At 40.1% G+C, this 22570-nt stretch overlaps 1 protein-coding gene across 1 annotated transcript in view; it reads left to right on the top strand.

The window, feature by feature from the left end:
- ZMAT4 (zinc finger matrin-type 4) overlaps positions 1-22570 on the top strand; it is a 356647-nt gene that overhangs the window by 154839 nt on the left and 179238 nt on the right. The window lies entirely within an intron of this gene.

The raw sequence follows: 22570 nt of genomic DNA, 5'->3' as shown, positions 1-22570 counted from the left end.
TGAAGATCTGAGCATTTGTGTGTGTAAATTATACATCAGTTAAAAAGGAGATGTGCTTTCCCTACTCTTTCTTCCCCCATCCTCAAGTAGAAGCAGTTTCATCTCCCAGGGGACGTTTAGCAGTATTTGGAGGCCCTTTTGATATCTCTGCTTCTGGACATCTAGTGTATAGTGTCTTATGATGCTTTGCAACATCCTACAATGACAGGACAGCCCTCGCAACAGAACATCGGCTGTTCTGAAATGTCAGTAGTGCCAAGGTTGAGAAACCCTGCATTAGCTGAGTGCAGAGGGCTCTGGGACCCCAGAGAAGGCTGAACCCATGATATGGAAAGATCGTGGCCACCCACTGGCCAGAAACACCAGCATTGGCTGTCATGTCAGCAAAAAATACATTTTCACTGTCTTGAGGCACTGAAATATTAGGGTTTGTTTGTTTTAGCAGTTAGCGTTAGTCTAACTGACAGATCAAACTTTAAAATGTTGACACTAAGAATAATACTTATTGCAGTATTGTCCTTATGAGGAGACCTGAGTGAAATTTATCTTAAGTCTTATTATCAAGCAAAGCTATGCTTCCTTTAAATAATTATTGTGGTTTTATCTTATGGACATTGTCCTTTTTGTAGCTTACTGTGTTTCTTGTTTCCTATCATGGAGAGCTCAGAACTTAACTCTTAGGTGGTTCTTATAAGCAACTCTCCAGGAACACATGATTTGCTTTTCTACACACTCTGCTTATCTGTCTTTAATGTGCTCCTTCCCTTATTTTCCACTAGCACCCATTCCCAGGACTAGTTATTTTCCCTTTTGGTAGTTAATTTTTTTTAAGGTTAGCTCATATTCTTTGTGTAAAAATGCAGCTCATAAATATAAAAACATATGAATAAAATATTTATCCAAATACCAATATTCCTTTGCTCAAGGTATTGAATTAGTGATGATTTTCATATCCCAGACCTTGAAGGGATTTTTATTTTGTCTTAACCTCTTAAGGTCCAGAGAGAGAAAATGATGTGCCCAAGTTTCAAGCTCATAGTGATAGTTCATGGAACTATTTTAATCTTTAAAATAGAAAGTATTCTCTACTGTATAAAGTTTAACATCTGTCTATCTATCTATCTATCTATCTATCTATCTATCTATCTATCTATCTATCATCTATCTATCTATATCTATCATCTATCTATCTATCTACCTATCTATCTATCATCTATCTTTACCTATCTAATCTATCAACTTGCTCATCACCAATTGGATATGCCTTGTGAGTTATTCTAGTGGTGAAAAGGGATCTGTGTAAAAATATAGCAGACGTTGTTGTTTGTCTACTTATCGTCCATCTTCACTCTTTTTTTTCCTTTTTCTAGAACCTCAGTCTTTTTTCTTGGGGCTTAAGCCATAAGCTTGGGAGAGAGATTCATCTATCCCAGGACCAACGGCTGCATCATGACTGGAGGAAGCAGAGGTCCTGTGACTTCTCAGTCACTGGTTTAACACACGAGCATGTGCTGTTGTTCTGGCTACTGAGATATAGGGCAAGACAGCTGAAAGTGGGTATGGCAGTTATGGGAACAGTTTGACTCAATCTTAAAGACAGACATGAGGAAAGATTGTTCTGTTGCTGAACATTATTGTGTGAGCGTGAGATGACTGGAACTCTGCAGCCATCTTAGCGCCATGAGGAGACTTAGCCTGAAGCACACATCAGGCTAAGCATGGCTGGCCAGAAAGAGCAAAAGAACCTTGAGCTGCCAGGCCACTGACAAAACTAACCCTGGGGCTAAATTATCTCTCAACTTATGAAGTGAAAAAATAAATTCCTGAGGCCAGGTGATTTGGTGTTTTCTTTTACTTGCAGTTAAAAGTGTCCTTCGGAAGTATCTTTTTCTGCATTTCTGATGACCTAGGATGTCCTTAGCATTTATACTATTCCTATGGTGAGGCGCACGTGACCTGCGGGCTCATGAGCTAGAGAATGTGAGTCCTTCACCTCAATCAGAGCTTGCCCTAAGCTGACCTCACTAGCCCCAGCACCTAACATAGGGGTCAGCAAGCTTCCTCTGTAAAGGGCCAGAGGTAAGTACTTGAGGTTTTGAGAGCCATGTGGTTTCTGTTGCAACTACTCAACTCAGCTGCTGTGTGCAAGAGCACCACAGGCAACATGCAAATGATGGTGGCTGTGCTCCAATAACCTTTTGTTTACAGAAAGCAGGCAGTGGGCCATTCTTGGGCAGTGGGCCATAGTTTGACCTCTGACTTAAAATACATTCTCAGCCAACTGTGGGTGATCAAGGTTGATGGGGGCAGAGCGGCCACTCACCTGACTCCCACCTTCTCCCCTTTCACTGGCACGGTCTGTCCCCTGGGGAAAGAGCCATCTGCAGTGAGATAGTGGGAAGAGCAAAAGTCGAGAGAGAGAAAATTGAGAAACAACAGATTTATACACTTGACAGTCGACTTCATCAATTACTGAATAATTGATGGTTGGCTGCAGTTTTTGGAAACCATTTGTCTAGAAAAGCCCATGAATTTGATGCCCCTCGATGAAAGAGAAAATTACATCTGGAGGTTTCCTCCTGTCCATCTGCTTTAACTCAAAGCATCTTTTTTTTTTTTTTTAAATAACCAAAAAAAAAAAAAAAAAGAAAAAGAAAATTCCTCCCCCCCAAATTGAACTGTTCAGTTGGCCCATTTTATTTCTATGCTTTATTGCTTACAAGCCCTTGCCAAATACATTGAAGCATATTTCCATAATGGAATTGTAAGCAACCATTAAAAAAGATGTGATAGAAGCATAATTTTTTTTATATATATACATTTTTAAAATTTTTTATTGAGGTATAGTTGATGTGCTGTGTCTATACTTTTATTTCTTTATTTTTTATTTTTTAATTTTTTCATCTTTGACCAAATAAAGGCTACGTGATTAGCCTTCAGAGTTTGCAGCACGGCGGGTGCATCTGGGTAATCTGTGCAGGAATGCTGTTCTCATTAAGGAAACAGGAAAGACTTTAATCCTGACAGTGCTTGCCTGTCACATTTAGCCGGGTACCATTTGCAGTGATCATGAACTCTGTCAAAAACAACATGGGGTAATGGAAATCAGGTAAGAGATTGATTTAGGAAAGTACCAATGATGAGGATCTATTGAGACAAAAGACAGGAAAGGCAGAGTAGAAATTGGAGGATCTTGGTTACCTGACATCATGATAAATGTAAAGATTATACAGGTGTGTACAACACATATTCAGATGAATGTTCATTCATTTGACGAGTCTTTCCCTTCTCTCTCATTCTCCCCGTTTCGTTAAAGGTAACCCTGTCTCTGACAGTAGATGGAAATGAAATGATGAATTCCTTAGTGCACACAGCCCTGGAGCGAGAGCTTCCCAGTGGCTGTTTGATGAGTCCTGCTCTGTGACCACCACGCAGGGTCAGCAAAGCTGCTTGCATCCCTGACTCAGCGACATGCTTTCAAGCAGCTGCTCCTTGCACCCCGTGTAGAAGAGAGGTATACATCGTATTACCCTCATACATGCTTATATCCAGTGCCTTGGTGGATTCTGACTAATACAAGCACACACAAAAAGAAAACAGAACAAAAGAACCTCCCCTTAAGAGGCACCACCCCAGGAAAGATGTTACATTAGCTTAGTTTCTAATGAGGTCTTCTCTGCCTCTTCCGGGAAAGGGTAAATACAGCCCCTACAAGACAGGGATCCCTCTACCTCTTCCATAGTCGCTCTCCCCACAGCCTGATTGACACTTTACAATGAACTGAAAAGCCTATGCTTTTAAGGTGCTGCCAGGTGACTGAGCGGGCATCAACACACTTACAGGTGTCTCGGAAGCGCAGCTCTGATGCCTGGGAATCTTGAGATGAGTCCCCTCTGCACGTTCCCCCCCGAGGCAAGGCTCCTGGGAGGTAGCTGATGATCAAGAAGTGTCCACTTGCAAGTCATGTAGTGATGGAAAGGAGTCACTGTTTCAGCTTCACTGGTGAAAGTGCAGACAGATTCAACAAGAGGTGTCATCTTGACTTCTGATCCTTCATTAGTAAGACTTTTGTAGATGAACATGGGGAGCTAAGAGCATCCAGTTACCTCCTCCTCCTGGGACTCGAGCCTCTTTTTGTCCTGAGTCCTGCCTGCCTACCTGTCCACTTCATCTTCTCCCTCGAGTACCCTACTCTGTATGTCTTCCTGTTTCCAAATGGTGCCATCTCTTTTCTCATCTCCATATTTCACACATGCTTGGCAAAGTCTTACTCATCCTTCAAAACCCAGTTTAAATATTTCTTCCTCTAGGAAGGTCCCAGCTCTCTCTAGAAGAGTTATTCCCCCTGCTGTGCCTCCCCCTGTCTGTGATAGAACATATCAGAGTGTAGTGAAATCAACTGATCAGATTACGTGTCACTCTCTCTCCTTTCACTGAGAGTTCTTGAAGGTCAGAGTCTATATCTTATTCATCTCTGATGCCTGGCATACAGTAGATGATTAATAAATATCTGTGCATATGAGTCAGTCCACTGAAAAGCTAGATGTCATCTTAAAACATTACACAATGATGTACTGATCTACAAAAGAGGTTAGAACAAAATCAAACACTGACAGAGCACATCACCTATGTGCAAGCTAATAAGCTTCAAATCCTACTGAAAGCCAGGAAAGTAATTTTACATCCTGACTTCCTTGAGACTTGGGACCACCACAGATACCACATCCTGTACCTTGAATGGTTTTGTCACTCCTTCCCTCCCCCATCCTGTTTGGATCATATTACCAAGGGTCAGCCTACCTGAATTCACCTGTGCTTCCCAAGACACCTATAAGTGTGTTAATGCCTACTCAGTCACCTGGCAGCAACTTAAAAGTAGAGGTTTTTCAGTTAATTGTAAAGTGGCAATCAGGCTGTCAGGAGAGCGATATGGAAGACTTACAGGGATTCAATATTTATCCCAGGGCAACTCGCTGGACTGAGTCTAGAAGGAGAACAGGGGAAGTGGCTTTCAAGTCGAGACATCAAAGGCACAGGAAATGCCAACCCACAAGACAGGAAAAACCTGAAATGCAGACTAAGCCGGGCAGCTACCTGGCTTTAGGGGGCACAGCTAGCTGGGTTCAAGGGCAAGGGCGCTTAGCACAGGACTTCAGGAGGCATCTTTGCACATGGGAGGGCGGTAGCAGTCATCGTCAAAATGCATTTTCAGATGTGACATTTCCAGGACATTTCACTGTCCCCATGGAGCACAGCCCCCCATCCGCCAGCTGTGTCCTTCTTCAAGACGAAAGGCAAAAAAGCTAGTCTCTGTCCCTCCCCAGAAGGCAGAAAAAGACAAATGTACGGTGTTCCAACAATTCACTTGTGAATCTTTGCCTGGAGTTTGGAACTTTTTTTCCATAGAAATAATACTGTAGAAGCTGGTTCGATTTCCGCCTGGTGCAGTAATCCTCACCAGCCCGTGATGAGAATGGATAGACCCTTTCAGCTATACTTAACCAATCTTCATGTTATGGCTTCCAGAAGGTGACTGTGGCCTCAGATACAGATGCTCACGCTCCCGGCCTCTCTGTCCTGACTCAGGGGCTTCTGGGCCCTTGGTACCCACAGGCTCCAGTCCTGAGCATCAGTGACCGCCTTGATGCCTGCATCTCCCCCTTCTCCCTGATCGAAGGTGCGCTTGCAGGCTCAGTCCGGTGGGGAAGAAATGGCCTTGTCCGGGCGGTGGGGTGTGCTCTCGGACTCCCTGGGAAACCTTTTCTTGTATGTGGCTCATTGTTGTGTTGGGAGCGTGAACGTCGGGGAGTAGGAGGACCAGCTTGCGTGTGTATGAACGTGCGTAATTGCACTGTGTGCGTGCGCCTGATGTCTGTGCTGTGAGCGCACCTGCGCTCATGGATAGAGCATGGGGTGGAGAGCGGTGCTTCCGTTTCCCAGGTCCCTTCCGCCTGTGGATGCCCATCACTTACCTGGTGCTTCGTTCAGCCCCTACGTCTCTCCTTCGTTTTCTCCTGCTCATGGGCAGGAAGGTTGTGTATTGGTTTCAAGTCTGGCTTTTCCCCTTGGGGTTTCATCACAGTTTTATGTTTGTGTCTCGCAGGAAAAAAGAAGAGTTATTCACTTTTTGGAGAATAATTTGAATGTGACTTTGTTATATTTGATGCCATTTTACTTGTGGCCGCGTTTAGGGTTCTTTGTAAAGAGGAGCAGAGAGTGCTACCAAAAAATCATTCCAGGCATGGGAATAGGGGTGGCTTGACATTGTTTATGATCTGACTGTGTAGTTATCTGGTTATGAATGTAAATTCCCTACCCACGAAGATGCTTGCAGCTGATAGCTCTGAAGTGCAGACACATGGTTGGCCTTGAGATGAAGCTCTATGGTTCAAGAAACCTCTACCCTTAGCATCACCTGAAGGCTTAAAAATAGCTTTCTCGTGGCATTTACTATTTTGCCTCTGATCCTGTTTTCTCTTCCCTTCATCCCCTTGTTCAGATCGTGCTATCAGGAGACAGGGGCTTCTGAAAGAGTCTACCCGAGGATTCTGAAATTAACTCCGGTCTGTGACCTAGCAGGCGATGGGTGTCACACTCCCTGTCATCCTTTTCCTGTCATTTGGATGCTGGTAGCAAGGAGAAGGGATGACACACGTGCTTCTGACCTCAGACCAAGACTTGTATTTACGCAAAGTAATCATAAGTCTTTTTTAGAAAATTAGCAAATCGATTAAGAAAACTTCGGGGATCCTTGCTGGGAATGGCGTGCTAATCTTAGGACCTTCCCTACGCAACAGTGCTGATGGTCACGATCAATAGTGTCAACAAGCACCTGAATGAAATTGATTTCATTGGGCTTGTTAACGATGCTGGCGTCTCCAGGCAAATCTCTGAGGCTAAATAACATGGTAGTGACATGCGCACACTGCTATATTTAAAATGGATAACCAACAAGGACCTACTGTATAGCACAGGGAACACTGCTCAATATTATGTAACAACCCAAATGGGAGAAGAATCTGAAAAAGAATGGATACATGTATACGTATAACTGAATCACTTTGCTGTACACCTGAAACTATCACAACATTGTTATCAATCAGACTCCAATATAAAATAAAAAAGTTTTTAAAAAAATGACCAAGAAGCTGATAAGAATGTTCAGATGCAGACATTCATGATTAATTTGGAATTAGGGAAAGATGACTCCATTGTTGACCTAGGATGGCATAGATGGTGGTTTGGTCCTTTGTGAAGGACACACCGGAACTGTCTTCAGGTCTCGGTGCCCATCCAGAATCAGTTCGAGGAAGGACTGCGGCTGCTGGGGGGAGGGGGAGGCGGCTTGCCCTTTGGCTCATGGAGAGCAGCACGTGGGAGGACCTTCTCCATGGACTTCACTGTCTGTCCAGGTTCCTATTGCCACTGCTTTCTCTCCTGTCTCTTCCTCAAAATCTTAACAGCTCTCACGCTAACTTATTTGTTTAAAAAAGAAAAAGGAAAAACATCCCCGTGGTATAGTGCATTTAGGGAGAGAGCCCTCAGGTTTATTTCTGGTTCTGACCCATTTGCCATCTGGGAGGTGCCTCAAGAATCAGACATGATGGTTTTTTTCTTCCTCCTCTAAGGGTCCCTGAGATTCCGGGTTGATGCCACACTTAGGAAATGTTTGTGTGTCAGAAATTTAGAGGAAGAATATTGTTAGAAATTAGAACTTGAATTCACAGGGATATGAGAGACACTTGTTTCCACTCAGGAAAACATTTTCCTGTACCTGCAGAAACCTTATGTACAGAGCAGGGCTGAGAATGATCTAGACGGGCTGTTTGCAGACTTCGCTTTTGGCTAAAGGTTTTCATTTGTTTTCCTCTGTGTGTGTCTCTCTCTTTCTCTCACTATTGTGGATGTAAGTTAGGTGGGGAGAGGGTGTGGGGGCCGGCGGGCTGATAAAGACACAGTAATTGTTGACAAGAGGATGCTCTCCAAGGAATCATGGGTGATTTCTGTGTTTTCTGTTGCCCAGATCTTCTTCATACTGTAGCCTTTGAATAAATGGGTAATTTTAAAAAATAAATAACTGCAGTGTCCTAAGCCATTTGTCATACCAGCCAACCTAAGAATATTGTTTCAAAGAGCTGCCCCCACAACACACTGGCTTACTTTTATCTTCAGGAATAGAAATCAGCAGGGCTTGGTTAGCTTGCCCAGTTCATTGGAGCCCAAAATAGATTTCTTGCTCTGTCCCCAGGCCTATCTAAGAGGGTGCCCCAGTCTGAGTCAGTCCTGTCTAACCCCCGAGGTAGGCTGGTGATGATGGGTTGCTTGATGTTTAGAGCAGAGTTGCTACCAGCTATGAAACACAGGATGCTGTGTTAGTTAATTAACAGCTATTTGTAAGCGGCTCTTCCATGTGAAGTTCTAATCCAGAAGCTGGCAGGAAGGAGTAAAAGAGAGCTGAAAAACAGAATGCTAAATGCAATGTGGTTTCCTGGATTGGATCCTGGAACAGAAAAAGAATCTGAGTGGAAAAACTGGTGAAATCCGAATAAAGTCTATGGTTTAGGTAATAGTAATGTATGGATGTTAATTTCGTAGCGTTGAAGACTATACCCATGGTTATGTAAGATGTTATCATTAGGGAAAGCTGACTGAGCAGTATATGGGAACTTTCTGTACTCTCCTCGTAACTTTTCTGTATATTTAAAAGTATTCCAAAACAAACAGTTTATTTAAAAATAAAAGAAAAAGGAACATACCACCCAAACTCCCAGTAAACTTACTTTGCTAAATTCAGTCCCTGCTTGAGGTTGAAAGATTCTCTGAAGTTAAAACTCTATACAGTTTTTTCAAGGAATACACTTTTTTTTTTTTTTTTTTTTTTTACTGAATGTTTTATTTTGCATATTTCCTATTAGAAAGTGTTCCTTTGGTCTGGCTTGCTTCTTTGAACTGACCCAGAAAAGCTAATGAATATACGATTTGTTCTGACCTTTCTGTATAGCCTGCATCAGAGACAAGCACGTATTAAATGGTAAATGAGACTCTCAGAATACCTTCCATCTGGCCCCATCAGATTGGGACTTACAGGCCTTCGGCGTGTTCAAGGTTTAATAGCAAAAGGATGATTCCAACCTACTGGGAAAAGAGGATATTACTGAACAACCAAAGATAAAATTACATGATTATGAAAGAGATACAGAATGTTCCAGCTAGTCTCTCTGTTGAAAGTGCTCAGAACTTTTCATAGGAGGACAGTGTTTGTATCCAGAGAGATTAACTCACCAGTGAAACAATTTCCCAATGATGGGCTGCTGAGGGAATGAGAGGGAAAAGCAGATGGACGTATGGTCTCTGAATCCAATCTAGAGAAAGCATTCATGGCCCAGCTCCTACCCAGTCTAACCAGCTGGAGACTGGGTAGGTGTTGATATCTTGAGGAGACCCTGCTTTTGGAAACCTCCTGCAGTAGATTTAGGACATTCTTTTTTCTTTTGTTAATTTAGTTTTATTTTATATTGGAGTATAGTTGTTTTACTATGTTGTGTTAGTTTCAGGTGTACACCAAAGTGATTCAGTTATACATATACATGTATCCATTCTTTTTCAGATTCTTTTCAGATACAGGTTACTGTGGAATATTGAGCAGAGTCCCCTGTGCTATACAGTAGGTCCTTGTTGATTTTCTATTTAATATATAGTAGTGTGTATATGTTAATCCCAAACTCCTAATTTATCCCTCTCCGCCAACCTTTCCTCTTTGGTAACCACAACTTTGTTTTTGAAGTCTATGAGTTTGTTTCTGTTTTTTATAGAAGTTCATTTGTATCATTTTTTAGATACCACATATAAATGGTATCATATGTTATTTGTCTTTGTCTGACTTACTTCACTTAGTATGAAAATCTCTGGGTCCGTCCATGTTGCAGCAAATGGCATTATTTCATTCTTGTTTATGGCTGAGTAATATTCCATTGTATATATGTACTGCATCTTCTTTATTCCTCTGTTGATGGACATTTAGGTTGCTTCCGTGTCTTGGCTGTTGTAAACAGAACTGCAGTGAACATTGGGGTGCATGTATCTTTTTGAATTATGGGTTTTCTTCTAGATAGATGCCCAGGAGTGGGATTGCTGGGTCATATAATAGTTCTACTTTTAGTTTTTTTAAGGAACCTCCATACTCTTCTCCATAGTGGTTGAACAATAAATGCTGGAGAGGGTGTGGAGAAAAGGAAACTCCTACACTGTTGGTGGGAATGTAACTGCTGGACATTCTTTCAATGAAACAGAATCACTTGGAGTTTGGTCCTGTGGGCAGGATCAGTGATGCTGCAGGTCTTGGATAGGCTCCCGGGACTTCACATTTCCACCAAGTTCTCAGGTAATACTGATGCTGCACATCTGGGTACCACAATTTGAAGATCTAGACTTTCTTTTCTGTGTATTCATGGTGCATCCAGAGGAGATATTTATTTAGTTTTCCTTTAAGATGGTCCATTACTTTTTTTCTTTAGGTCTGATCCTTTGATTTCTTTTCCTCAAGGCTGTGGTATTACCAGTGGGAACTAGAGTATAATGTCTGCCTCTGACTGTCTTTTCTATAGACGGTTGAGACCCAGACGTGGCTCACATTTGGGATGGTGAAGACATAAAATCACAGCTGTTTGTAGATTTGCATCCCATATCTTGCTGCCTTGACAGTTTTCCTTCATGATTTGTAGAGTCAGGGCATTCCTGATGTTAAGCTTATTCAGAAGGCTGTAGAGGTGAGTGATTTGACCCCCCAAGGGGAACACTTGGAACAGGAGGTCATGGACAGGGGACCCGGATATGGAGGTGAGTCGTGCTAACCAGTGACATTCATGTAGATCTGTCCCATCTATTGCTGAAAGGGTCCCGCATCTAAAAAACATGATCTCTCCCCTTTCAACTGAAAAGTTCCAACATAGTGGGAATTGAGATTTGCTCACATTTTCTTTTAAAAGTTATTTTTAAAAATTTGACTTCTTTTCCTACTGTATAGCACAGGGAACTACATTCAATATCTTTTAACAAACTATAATGGAAAAGACTATGGAAAAGAATATAGAGATGTGTATACTTGAATCACTTTGCTGTACACTGAAAACTAACACAACATTGTAAATCAACTACAATTAAAAAAACTTGAAAACAATTTCATTTCTTTTTTTAAAACAAACAAAAAAAGAACATATAGTCAATATGGACCGTTTAGACAACTTACGAAGGACAAAGAAAGAAAGAAATTTTATGTAATGGTATATATAGAAAATCTTTTCAGTATTTACAGGCATTTTCTAGTTTTGTTTTCACTTGTCTCTTTTCTCCCTTGTCTTATGTCTATACGAATAAATAAAATGTATGCATACATATGCAAATATTGCTTTTTGTAAATGGCGGCATCTGGACCATGCTGGTTGATGCTTGTAGATGACTTTGCATTGCGTGCAGCATAAAAGCCAATGTCTTTATTATAGCCTACCTTTTTGCACCACGACCCCTTCCTGGTCGTCTACCCTGCCCTTATTACCACTCCTTTCACTCTGCTCCAGCTATGCCGTCTCCCTGCTGATCTGTGAGCACCATGGTCACCCATGCTCAGGACCCTATCACTTGCTGGTCCCTCCACTTAGAACACTCTTCCTCCAGGTATCTATCTGCACGACCAATCATCACTTCTTTCAGGCCTTTGTTCAGAAGTCCCTTCCACAGTGATGTCTTCTAGGACCACTTTATTATTTTGTTTGTTTTTAACTTTATTGAAGTACAGTTGATTTACAATGTAGTGTTAATTTCTGCTGTACAGCAAAGTGATTCACTTATATTGATATATATATTAGCTATATATATATACATTCTTTTTCATATTCATTTCCATTGTGGTTTATCACAGGATATTGAATATAATACCCTGTGCTCTACAGTGGGAACTTGTTGTTTATCCCTCTTATATATAAAAACTTGCATCTGCTAATCCCGAACTCCTAATCCTTCCCTTCCCCACCCTTAGAACCACTTTAAAATTTTACTTCCCTTCACATTATTTTCTCCTCCTTAGCAAGCATGACTAACATACTACATATTTTACTTATTTATCTTAATTATTATCAGCTTCCCCAATAAGAATATAAACTGCATGACAGGGCTTGTCACCAGGGTTGTTTCCTGCACTATCCCCAGTGCAGAGAAGAAATTCCATAAATACCTGTATAAAAATATCTAATGAATGAGCTTAGTAATGTATCAGGAATCATATTCCAAGTCCGTAAATATCTTCTATAATGACTTTAATAGCTTTGCTTTCACTTAATAACTTTGTTTTCCATCATGGCCATATATAAATATGCCACAGTTTATTAAACATTAGTTCAATAACCAGTATACCACCATGTGTTCAAATATTGCCCTCTATTAATTTTAGTATGTAAATTTTTGCATTTAGCTATTATCATCAGTGCTTTAGCAAATAACCTTGTATGTATTTGCTCAAACTCTTATGATTTCCATAGGATAAATTTCCAGAAAAGAAATTTCTGGTCAAGAAGAATATGTCTTTAAGATTTTTAATGTTTCTATATTTTATGCTTAAAAAGTTTTACCCATCCTAAGATTATGTGAACATTTCTATATATTTCTTCTGGTCATTTTATGGCTTTATTATTTTCCCCAAATTATTATTCAATCTTCCAATTCCATTTATTTAATTACATCATTTTCCTCACTGACTTGAAATTTCCCTTTATTATATCCTAATTTGAATTTATTCTTTGGTTGTTTCTGCATTTATTTTGTTTCATTAGCCTTTCTGTAGCAGAAACCACCTTAAAAACTCTTAGAGTTTTATGTTTTTCCTATTTGAAGCTAAATCACTCCTAATTTTTAATTTTCAAAATTCTCAGCTTTTTACTGTTTCTTTTTCCTTGCAGAAGAAATTCAGATTTATTTTTTACCAAAGTCCAGTGGTTAAACTTGCATTGAATTTGTAGATAAATTTGAGAAGAGATGACTTCTCTTGGTATCCAAGTGGCTCATTGTCTAATCCCTTTTTTAGAGCCGTTATGAAATGTGGCTTGATGGCCACAGCTCTGGCCCATCCCGTTTCTACACGATCTTCAACTTTACAGTTAAGCCTTGCTTTCTGAGTAGCATCTTTGGTTATCTTTGCTGCCTGGTTTTCCAACACGAGGAGTGGCTGCCTCACTTTAATGCTGTGACCCCCAGGATGCTGAGCCCCTGTATCCATATCCCTGTCTCTGTCCCTGTAGCCCATCTTTTTTGCTGATGGGATGGGAATCTACCCCCATCACCATCTAATGAATTAGGTGTGTTTCCTCACCCAGCTGATAATTATGAATGAGTGTCCCAGATTGGACGCAGAGAGATGACAGGTAGGAAGTGTTTTATCAGTTCACGAAGCCACAAGATAAAAGTATAGCTGTTCAGGTTTTTTTGTTATTGTTGTTGGTACAAGTCTGAATTTGGAGGAAGGACAGTGAGATGTAGAGAGTATATTATTATTTTTTGCTTCATGGGTCTCTGTTTTATGAGACGTGGCTGTGGGTAGGTTTATATTAAAAACAGTAGCTTATTCTTAAATATAGCCTTGCTCTAGGTCAGGCCCCATTCTAAGTACTTTCCACCTATAAGTTCATTTAATCCTCACTACGACCCTATGAGGGAAATTCTATTATTATTCCAGTTTTACAGCTTATCTCAATTGGACTCCCTGTGCCTTACAGCAAGTGGAAATCCACTTTAAGTTCTGGTATCAGGTGGCCTATCAAATTAATTTTTAGTCTGCGTTTCATCTCTTTCATTCTTCATTAGTATTTTAGAGTTAAACTCAGGGAGACACTTAGCGCTGCTAGCCAGGTGCATTTTAAACTGGAATCCATCTTTTTTTTAACCTTTCATTAGGAAATAAAACACAGATACAAAATTCTACCCAAAACATAGATGTATCACAATGAATTTTAAGGCAAACACCCTATAACCATGACCTAGGTCACTCATCCCAGGAGCACCTCCATTTGCTCCTTCCCTGTCTTGACCCTCTCTGTGCCACCAAAATAAACTGCTACCCTGACTCTCCCAGGACCATTTCTCAGGTTTTTATTTAGTTTTGTGACAAAGTGTGCCTCCCTAAGGACCATAGTTGAGTCTTGCCTAATTTTTAAAAACTTGATGTATTTGTTTTTATTGATTTGGGTCTGCAGGTTCCTTCTCCATTTTCTTGTTTTTATTATAATTTACCTGCAAAAAAAGCTTGGGGGCCTTTGACCTACAGAATTTTCTAGAGTGTAGGTTTTGCTGCATGTGTATTTGTCATTCCATTCAATACTCTCTTCTGTCCTTTCTATTCCCTGCAAATTGGCAGATGGACCCAGAGACTTGACAAGCTTTGGGACTGATGCCTTTGGCAAGATTGTAAATGGTGTTGGGTTCTTTCATCCCAAGTCACGTGATATCTGATTGTCTCTCTTTTTGTGATGTTAGCAGCTGTTGGTGGTCAGTGCCTAGATCCATTAATCCATTGAAGCTTGCAAAATTGTCTTATTCTATCATTTTTCATTGATTAGTTGGAATTATTTTGAACAAGCACTTTTCCTCATTTACTATTTGGTACTCTGTTACGGGTCTTCTAGAAAAGGCAGAAATATTGCTTTATTCTGTCCTTTTACTTAATTTTCTAGTTAAGGAACTGGGTTCCCTGCAAAGGTGACTGAATAGACTTTCAAGAAATACTGTTATGAATGCATGGGTTAAACGTATTTTGGTGGGTTTCGATCAATGGCCGTTATTATCCCTTTTGAAGTTCATCTTTTGCCAATGGGAGCCTCTTCAAGTTTGCCGCTGAGCTCTAGTGTCATGACTATGGTTGTCTTTGATAGTTTTCTCGTTATCTAGTGTGGCAAGATGGTCCAGGCTCATCTTGTACACTTCCTGGAATCAGCTTTTTTTTCTCCCAAAAGACTGAGTTTCTTTCAGTGGGAATGGTAGTTCAAGATGGCTAGGTTTCTGAGTGCTAGGGCTGTTGTATTGATTTTGTGATTGTTTTTAGGTTTCTTCAGTGGAGAGAACTGAGATAGATGTGTGTTTACACAAGACCTCACTAGTAAATAGTGATTTTTCCAATTCAATCATGATTTGTACTTACCCTCCCATATTCCTCTGTTTATGTTTTCTTCTGTTCACCTTTCTTCTTGATTCCCAAAGACACAGGAAATGACAAAATTTGAGTATCCCGTAATTACTCATTTACTCTCTCCAATATTATAGACATAACATGCTGCAAATAACAATACTATTACTACACCACTAATATATTAACTGACATATTAAATATTTTCTGCAGCACACATTCTCCCCAATTTAAATAGTTATATTATATCCACAGTATCTGAGGATATAGACACTACATACTATACTTTCTTCCTATTAACCCGCTTTATCTTAATTTCATAAGTAACCATATATATTACACAACCACTAATCTTCTATTGATGTCTCTCTAGTCATTTCAGTAGATACAACAGGATAGGCTCATGAGAACAAACTTACCGGAGTTCTTACCTGTTATCATTTTGGACTCTTTCTATTGAAATGTCAGATTTGCCGGATATAGAAAAAAAAATTGGGCTCACCTTTTTTTTCTTGAGAAATATGCTACTCCATTTATTTTTGGAATAAAACACTGCAGTTGAAAAGTCTGATGATGATCTAATATTGTTTTCCTTATAAATAAGTCATTTTCCTAGAGGCTTAAGTAATTTTTTAAAATGTTACTCTCAAGTTCAGTAATTTTCCTGGGATATATTTTAGTATTCATTGCTCTAAATTGACATTCAGAGTATGCTCTTTTAATATATCCTTTAATTTTAATTTTAGAAAATGCCAGTGCATTTGCTTTCTTTTATTTAACTTTCTTTTTCAAGGTCTCTTATTCATATACTGGATCCTCCTGGTCTTTCTTCAGTTCATCACTTACTATGGAATCTCTTTATATCTCTATTTCCTTAGGGATATTAAATGTTTTCCTTAATTTTACTTTCTTTTTCTCTTAGAGAATTATTCATTGTTTCTTCATCTTCTGTTTCTTCTAGTTAAGTCTTCATTTCTGAAATATTTTATTCTTTTATTTCCACTTATTTTTGTAGTTCTTACACCTAATTTGCGAATTTTCTCATTTTTATGTTGTCCTTTCATGTCTTATATCATTTTCTTAAAGTGTCAGTTTGCTTTGAAATAGGACATTACCGTTTTGAACTGTTTTGAAAACATTTATTTCTGATATGTTTTCATTTTCTATAAGCATGTTCTTTTGCTCCTTTGAAAAATAACTTTTATGGAATATGATTTTCATCTTTTTCTCTTGCTTATTGTCATGTATTTGTCTCTTAAACTTTTAGAAGGAGGTGTGGTTCGAGGTTGCTTTTCTAACTTAACAGAGCTCCTTTCTTTTTACATTTTTGGCATGAGAATGCATGTGTGTAGTGTTTAAACTTGTTTACTGAATATCATTGGCTATTTTTCACTCCTCCACGTCTGAACCTCTCTTTTCTTTGTCACCATTGCCTTTGTTCTGATCAATTTTTTTAAAAAACTTATTTTATATTGGACTATAGTTAATTTACAATGTTGTATTAACTTCAGGTGTACAGAAAAGTGATTCAGTTATACATACACATATATCTCTTCTTTTTCAATTTTTGCTCCCATTTAGGTTATTACCGAATATTGAGCAGAGTTCCCTGTGCTACACAGTAGTCCTTGTTGGTTATCTATTTTCAGTATAGTAGTGTGTGTATATGTCAATCCCAAGATTTTGATTCTACCTTTGACAGTGTCTTTTCAATATGAAGCTCTGCCCTGGAAAGGATTCTGATGGGTTGCATTGAAAGTTCCAAGGGGCTAGACTGTGCTTGCCTCTGCTGGCATTACATAAACCCTTGTACCTACTTGCTGTTGGGATGGAGCAGGTCTTCCTAATTTCAGCTACTGTCCTTATGTGGATCAGCCATGTTTTCTCATGAGGTCTTAACTGGCCACTGAAGGTCCTCCTGCTCTGAGGTCCAACAGATGCCCTGTTGCTTCGCTCTGTTTTCCTGTACAGAGGCTTATACCTACAGCCCTTCTAGATCTTGTTTATTTTTATTCACTTGTATTTTGAAGTCCATGGGAATATCTTGTCACCTGGTTTTGTTAGAAATGTTGTCTGTGGGTTTTTGTTTGCCTTTTGAGTTCTGTTTTTATTTAGGGATTTAGAGAAATTTTAAAACTGTACCACTGCCACCAACATCATCTGAGAATCCTCATTTTATTTTGTTGGTATTTTTTTTTCATTCATCAGCAGATGTTTATTGAATGGCCTATGGCCGGTCCCCTTATAGACGCTGTGAATAAAACAGAGTTCCTGGCCTCAAGAAGCATATATTACATTTGTAGAAGAGAGGCATTAAACATGTATAAGTGAGAAAATGTCAGGGATAAGTACATCCCATGAAAAAGATAAACTAGGATAATATGCATCCATTCTCTAGTCCATTTGAACATGTATGTATATAATATATGAATAATATGTTGTAATTATGACAATGTAATGTTATAATCTTATATATGGATATGTATGTATATTTTATATTGATACATTATATATGTATATGTGCATATACATATATAATTTGAAAAATACGTTCCACATTACAAAGCATGCTTGTAAATATTGTATTTTATCTTGAATTTAATCTCATGAGTAGATAGACAGGGCAGATTTTATTTCATACATAACAGGGGAATTTCAGACTCTCTAATTATAAGTGACATCTAGTACATTTAAAGCCAGGACTTAAGCTAGCATCTTTTGGATGGAGGTCCACTCCCCTTTAATTCCGTATTCTGTGTTTTTTTCTTATGACATCACACAAAACATCATGCTGGGAGCTGGGGATGATACCATTTTGGACCGAAGGATGAACATTCCAGTAGAGATAGACATATTTGCTACGCAGTGTTAAGTGTGTGGGGAGAGACCTAAATGAAGTTGTATGGAAGTGAGGAAAGAATGAGATCTCTTCATGGTGGGTTGTCTGGGGAAGCCATGATGAGGGAGATGCTATCTGAGTGACCCACGCATATGGAGAGACTGGGAAATTCTAGGTGGAAGGGGCCGTGTAAACAAGGACATGCAGGGATGTACTCAGGGTAGTTGTAGGACGAGGGGTTCATTCCTCCATCCAAGCTACCGGGTTCCAGGCACTGTGCTGGGGCAGAGACAGAGAGATGGATAAGATAGGGCTCCATCTCCTGGGAGGCCTACTGCTTTCCAACCTGATACAGAAATGGGGCCAAAAGCACCGAATCCTCACTCACCTACAGCATCCAAAAAGGGCAAGAAGCCAGGCTATGGAGAACAGAGACTGAGAGCTGGGACATCAGGCCATCTCCCGGTAGGTTCCTTGGTGTTCCTGGCCTTGAGGTAATCTTTTTGCTTCAGGCACATTCTGTATGAAAAATGGTGAAAAAGTGTGTTGAGACTTATGTGGCAGCAGACTTTAAATGTCATGGTAAGGAATTTATTTTTAGGTAGTAAGGAGCCCTTGAAAGCTTTTGATGAGATGACTGACCTAAGATGCCAATGGTATCATGGAAATAGCACTACCTTGAATTAGTAAGTCAAGGATTCAGAAATCAGCTCCCCCACCTTCTAAACATATGACACATTGGAGAATTTATGTAAACACACTGGCTTCACTTGCCTGATCTGTGGAAAGGAAATTCATTCATTTATTCACTGAGTCCTTCATTCATTTATTCACTCACTTTTTAGTTTAACTAGTATTTAGCAATGACTCACTGTAATCTAGAGCTACACAATCCAACCCAGTAGCCACTGGCCCATGAAGCCACTGCACACTTGAAACACGGGTAACCTGAATTGAGTTGTGCTGTAAGTTTTTAGTTTAACTAGTATATAACAATGACTCACTATGATCTAGAACTGCACCATCCAACCCAGCAGCCACTGGCCCATGAAGCCACTGAACACTTGAAACACGGGAAACCTGAATTGAGATGTGCTGTAAGTGTACACACCAGATTTCAAAGTCTTCATAGGAGAATAAGAATATAAAATGCCTCCTTCATAATCTTTATGTTGAATACGTGTGGAAAGGAAGATAGCTTGAATATATTGGGCTAAATAAAACGTTTTTTAAAAATTAATTTCACAGGTTCCTTAATTTTTTAATATGGCTATTAAAAATGTAAATGTGGCCACATGTGTGGCTTGTCTTATAGACTCTGGGCCAGTGCTGTTGCTCTAGGTACTGGGTACACAGGACTGCATAATTTAGTAGCAGGAGACAGATAAGAAATAAGTTGGTTTAAATATCTAAACCATATAATTTTAGAATGTGAAATAAGTGCTACAAAGAGTATGAAGGAGAGGCACGCAATGGAGAAGACTCAGGCTTGAATGATGGGAGTGATCAGAGAAAAGAGTATACAAGCGGATAGAGAGGCAGGGAGAAATAGTGTGTGGGTGTAACTGGAGGACAGGGGACAGGATGTGGTGATGGCTTGTATTTGGGGGATGAGGGAAAATGGGAAGAGGAATAGATCCTAAGCCTGTTGTAGAGTCCTTATGAAAACTAAGTGTGGGAAAACACATAAGGCACCCCATACGACTCAGAAAAGGCAGCTGTGCAGGTACCGTGGAGTTTGAGCTTGTGAATGGTAATGGTGAGTGGGGCCCTCTGAAGGAGGACCTGTCTCCCTGGCATGGGTGGCATTCCAGTTTTAAGGCTGCCTCAACTCTGTCCAATCTTCAAGTGGTGTCTCAGGCGACGCAGCTTCTCCTTTGGAAGCTTCTAGATTTTCAGGGCTTTTAGAGCTGTGCCTCCCCCTCTTGCCTGCTGCCTCTCCCACCACTTTCGTTCTCTTTGGCACATCTATTCAACGGTGACAGTTTTGTTTGCTGCTTCTCTTTGTTAGCGGGGCTTATCTGACGGATGTGTTTGTCCTCTCTCAGAAGCTCTGGCTAGTTTCTCCCTTTTGGGGTCTTGTAAGTACTGTTACCATCTGTTTAAACATTTCTTCAGTGACTGAAAAACAAACCAGTGCCTTCCAAATACCAAAGGCACACAGAGAATTCTACATCCCTCCCAGGGAGACATCTTCCTTCTCTCTTTCCTTTCTTGTCAAAAGGACCACTTTCCCCAATCCTATGGAAATAGAGAGATGGTTTCCATCCAAGTGATGGGGTGTGTATCCCTCTAGTCAACACGAGGCTTATGCCAGCTTTCTTGCAGACACTGCAGCTTTCTCTTGGGGTATCTGGTCACCATCCACTTTCCTAGCCAGTGGGACACAACCTTCTTGTATCCTGCAGGGCAAACTCCCCTGATAACATACCATTGCCACTATGTCCATTTCAGTATTGAGTGTGAAATTTATGCCCACTGACCTTTTCCTGAGACAGAGCAATAATGTTGGGAAGAGAGCAGAAGAGAGATGATTTTATGTAGAAAACACATGTACATGACCAAGTCAGAACTGGTTCATGGATGACCACTTCATATCATTCATTCAGCAACTATTTATTTCATATTTATTGGGTCTCTGCTATGTAATTAGATCCACAGCAGGTTCTAGGGATGGGGAAGTGGGGGAAGATCGCTCCTAAAGTTCTTGCCTTCGAGACGTTTTTGGAGAGATGGTCCTAATAAAAAACGCAGATGAAACAAAGAAATATACCTAGGGACTTCCTAGGTGGCGCAGTGGTTGAGAATCCGCCTGTCAATACAGGGGACACGGGTTCTATCCCTGCTCCGGGTAGATCCCACATGCCACAGAACAGCTAAGCCTGTGCCCTAGAGCCCATGAGCCACAACTACTGAGCCCATGTGCCGCAACTACTGAAGCTCATGCACCTAGAGCCCATGCTCCACAAACAAGAGAAGCCCCCACAATGAGGAGCCCGTGCACCACAATGAAGAGTAGTCCCCGCTCACAGCAACTAGAGAAAGCCCATGTGCAGCATCGAAGACCCAACACAGCCAATAATTAACTAACTAACTAACTAACTAACTAAATTTATTTTTAAAAAAGAAATATACCTAGTCAAAACTTAAGGCACAGATATTCAGGACTGGAAGAGGTCAGCCACGAAGATGTGGATGAAGTTCACAGGAGTCCTGGATAAAATGGACTGGCATCTGGGTGTGATTTCAATAGGCTAAAAGGAGAGAGGACAGCGTGACCTAAATGGAGTGGGACAGGATTCATGAGAGAGAGTACAGTGGGAGAAAGATTGCTCAGGACCCTGCAGTCAGTGAGGAAATGTCTTCTAGGTCTTTCGGTGCCAGAAAAGTAGGAGAGGAGAAGAATCACTCTTTCCTGCTTACTGACTCTTTTCAAAGACGATAAGTAACAACATGTATAACTCTGGAAAGAATTGCATTTACTGACCTTCCATCTTACTGCACAGTATGTGCTGGGAGGTACAGTTATTTCTGGCTCTAGCAGGGGGTGTCAGGTGACTCTTGCCTTTAGGTGTAGCTTAGTAGTGGCTTCAGATAGAGTTCCGTGATAGCCACGAAATGTCCTTAACTAAAATGGACACCAGTGATCAGAATTCCAAGTACATCCAGCTAGTCCTGAGACATATACTACAAGGCAGTCCACAGGAACAAAATACTTTTTATTTTTCCCTTCCTCAGTGCATTTGCCTCCAAGCAGAAGATGCCCAGAAAAGAAAAGTTATGCTTCAAATGTTAGTATTTCTTTGGGCTTTTGAAATACTTCAATGCATCTCTTAGGCTTTTTCACCTCTAACAGTTTTATTGAGATATAATTCATATATCCTACAATTCACCTTTGTAAAGTGTACAATTCAAGGGTTTTTAGTGCATTGACAGAGTTGTGGAACTATTACCATAGTAAACCATGGAATATTATCCTCACCGTAAAGAAACCCTGTCCCATTAGGAGTTGCTCCCGTTTTTCCACACTCTCTCTCCCCTTCTCCTACTTTTAGGCAATCACTAAGCTTCTTTCTGTTTTTATAGATTTTCCTATGCTGAAAATTTCACATACATACAATACAATCATACAATCTTCTGTGACTGGCTTCTTTCACTTACTGTAATGTTTTCAAGGTTCATCTGGGTCATAGCATGTATCAGTACTTCATTCTTTTTTGATTGCTGGTCATGGGATGGATTATGACATTTTATTTACCTGTTCTGCAGGTGATGGGCATGTGGGTTATTTCCACTGCTGGGTTATTATGAAGTATACTGTTATGAATATTTATGTACATGTTTTTACATGGACATATATTTTTATTTCTCTTGAATGAAATATACATTCAGTTGTTATTTTTCATGTAGTTATGTTCTGTAAAGTCAACAGCTCTGAGTTAGCAAATGCTGAGCCACTACTCCTAGTGAAAATACAGGGTTAAGTTTCTGTAAGCCGCTGGTCCCCAGACTTTCATGAGTCCATCAGTGCATAAGCTCGTTTTGTATGTTGTTCTTTAAAGATGCCT

This window comes from Hippopotamus amphibius, chromosome 10, assembly GCF_030028045.1.
Source record: "Hippopotamus amphibius kiboko isolate mHipAmp2 chromosome 10, mHipAmp2.hap2, whole genome shotgun sequence".
NCBI lineage: Eukaryota > Metazoa > Chordata > Mammalia > Artiodactyla > Hippopotamidae > Hippopotamus > Hippopotamus amphibius.
This window is presented reverse-complemented; position numbering and strand designations above follow the sequence as displayed.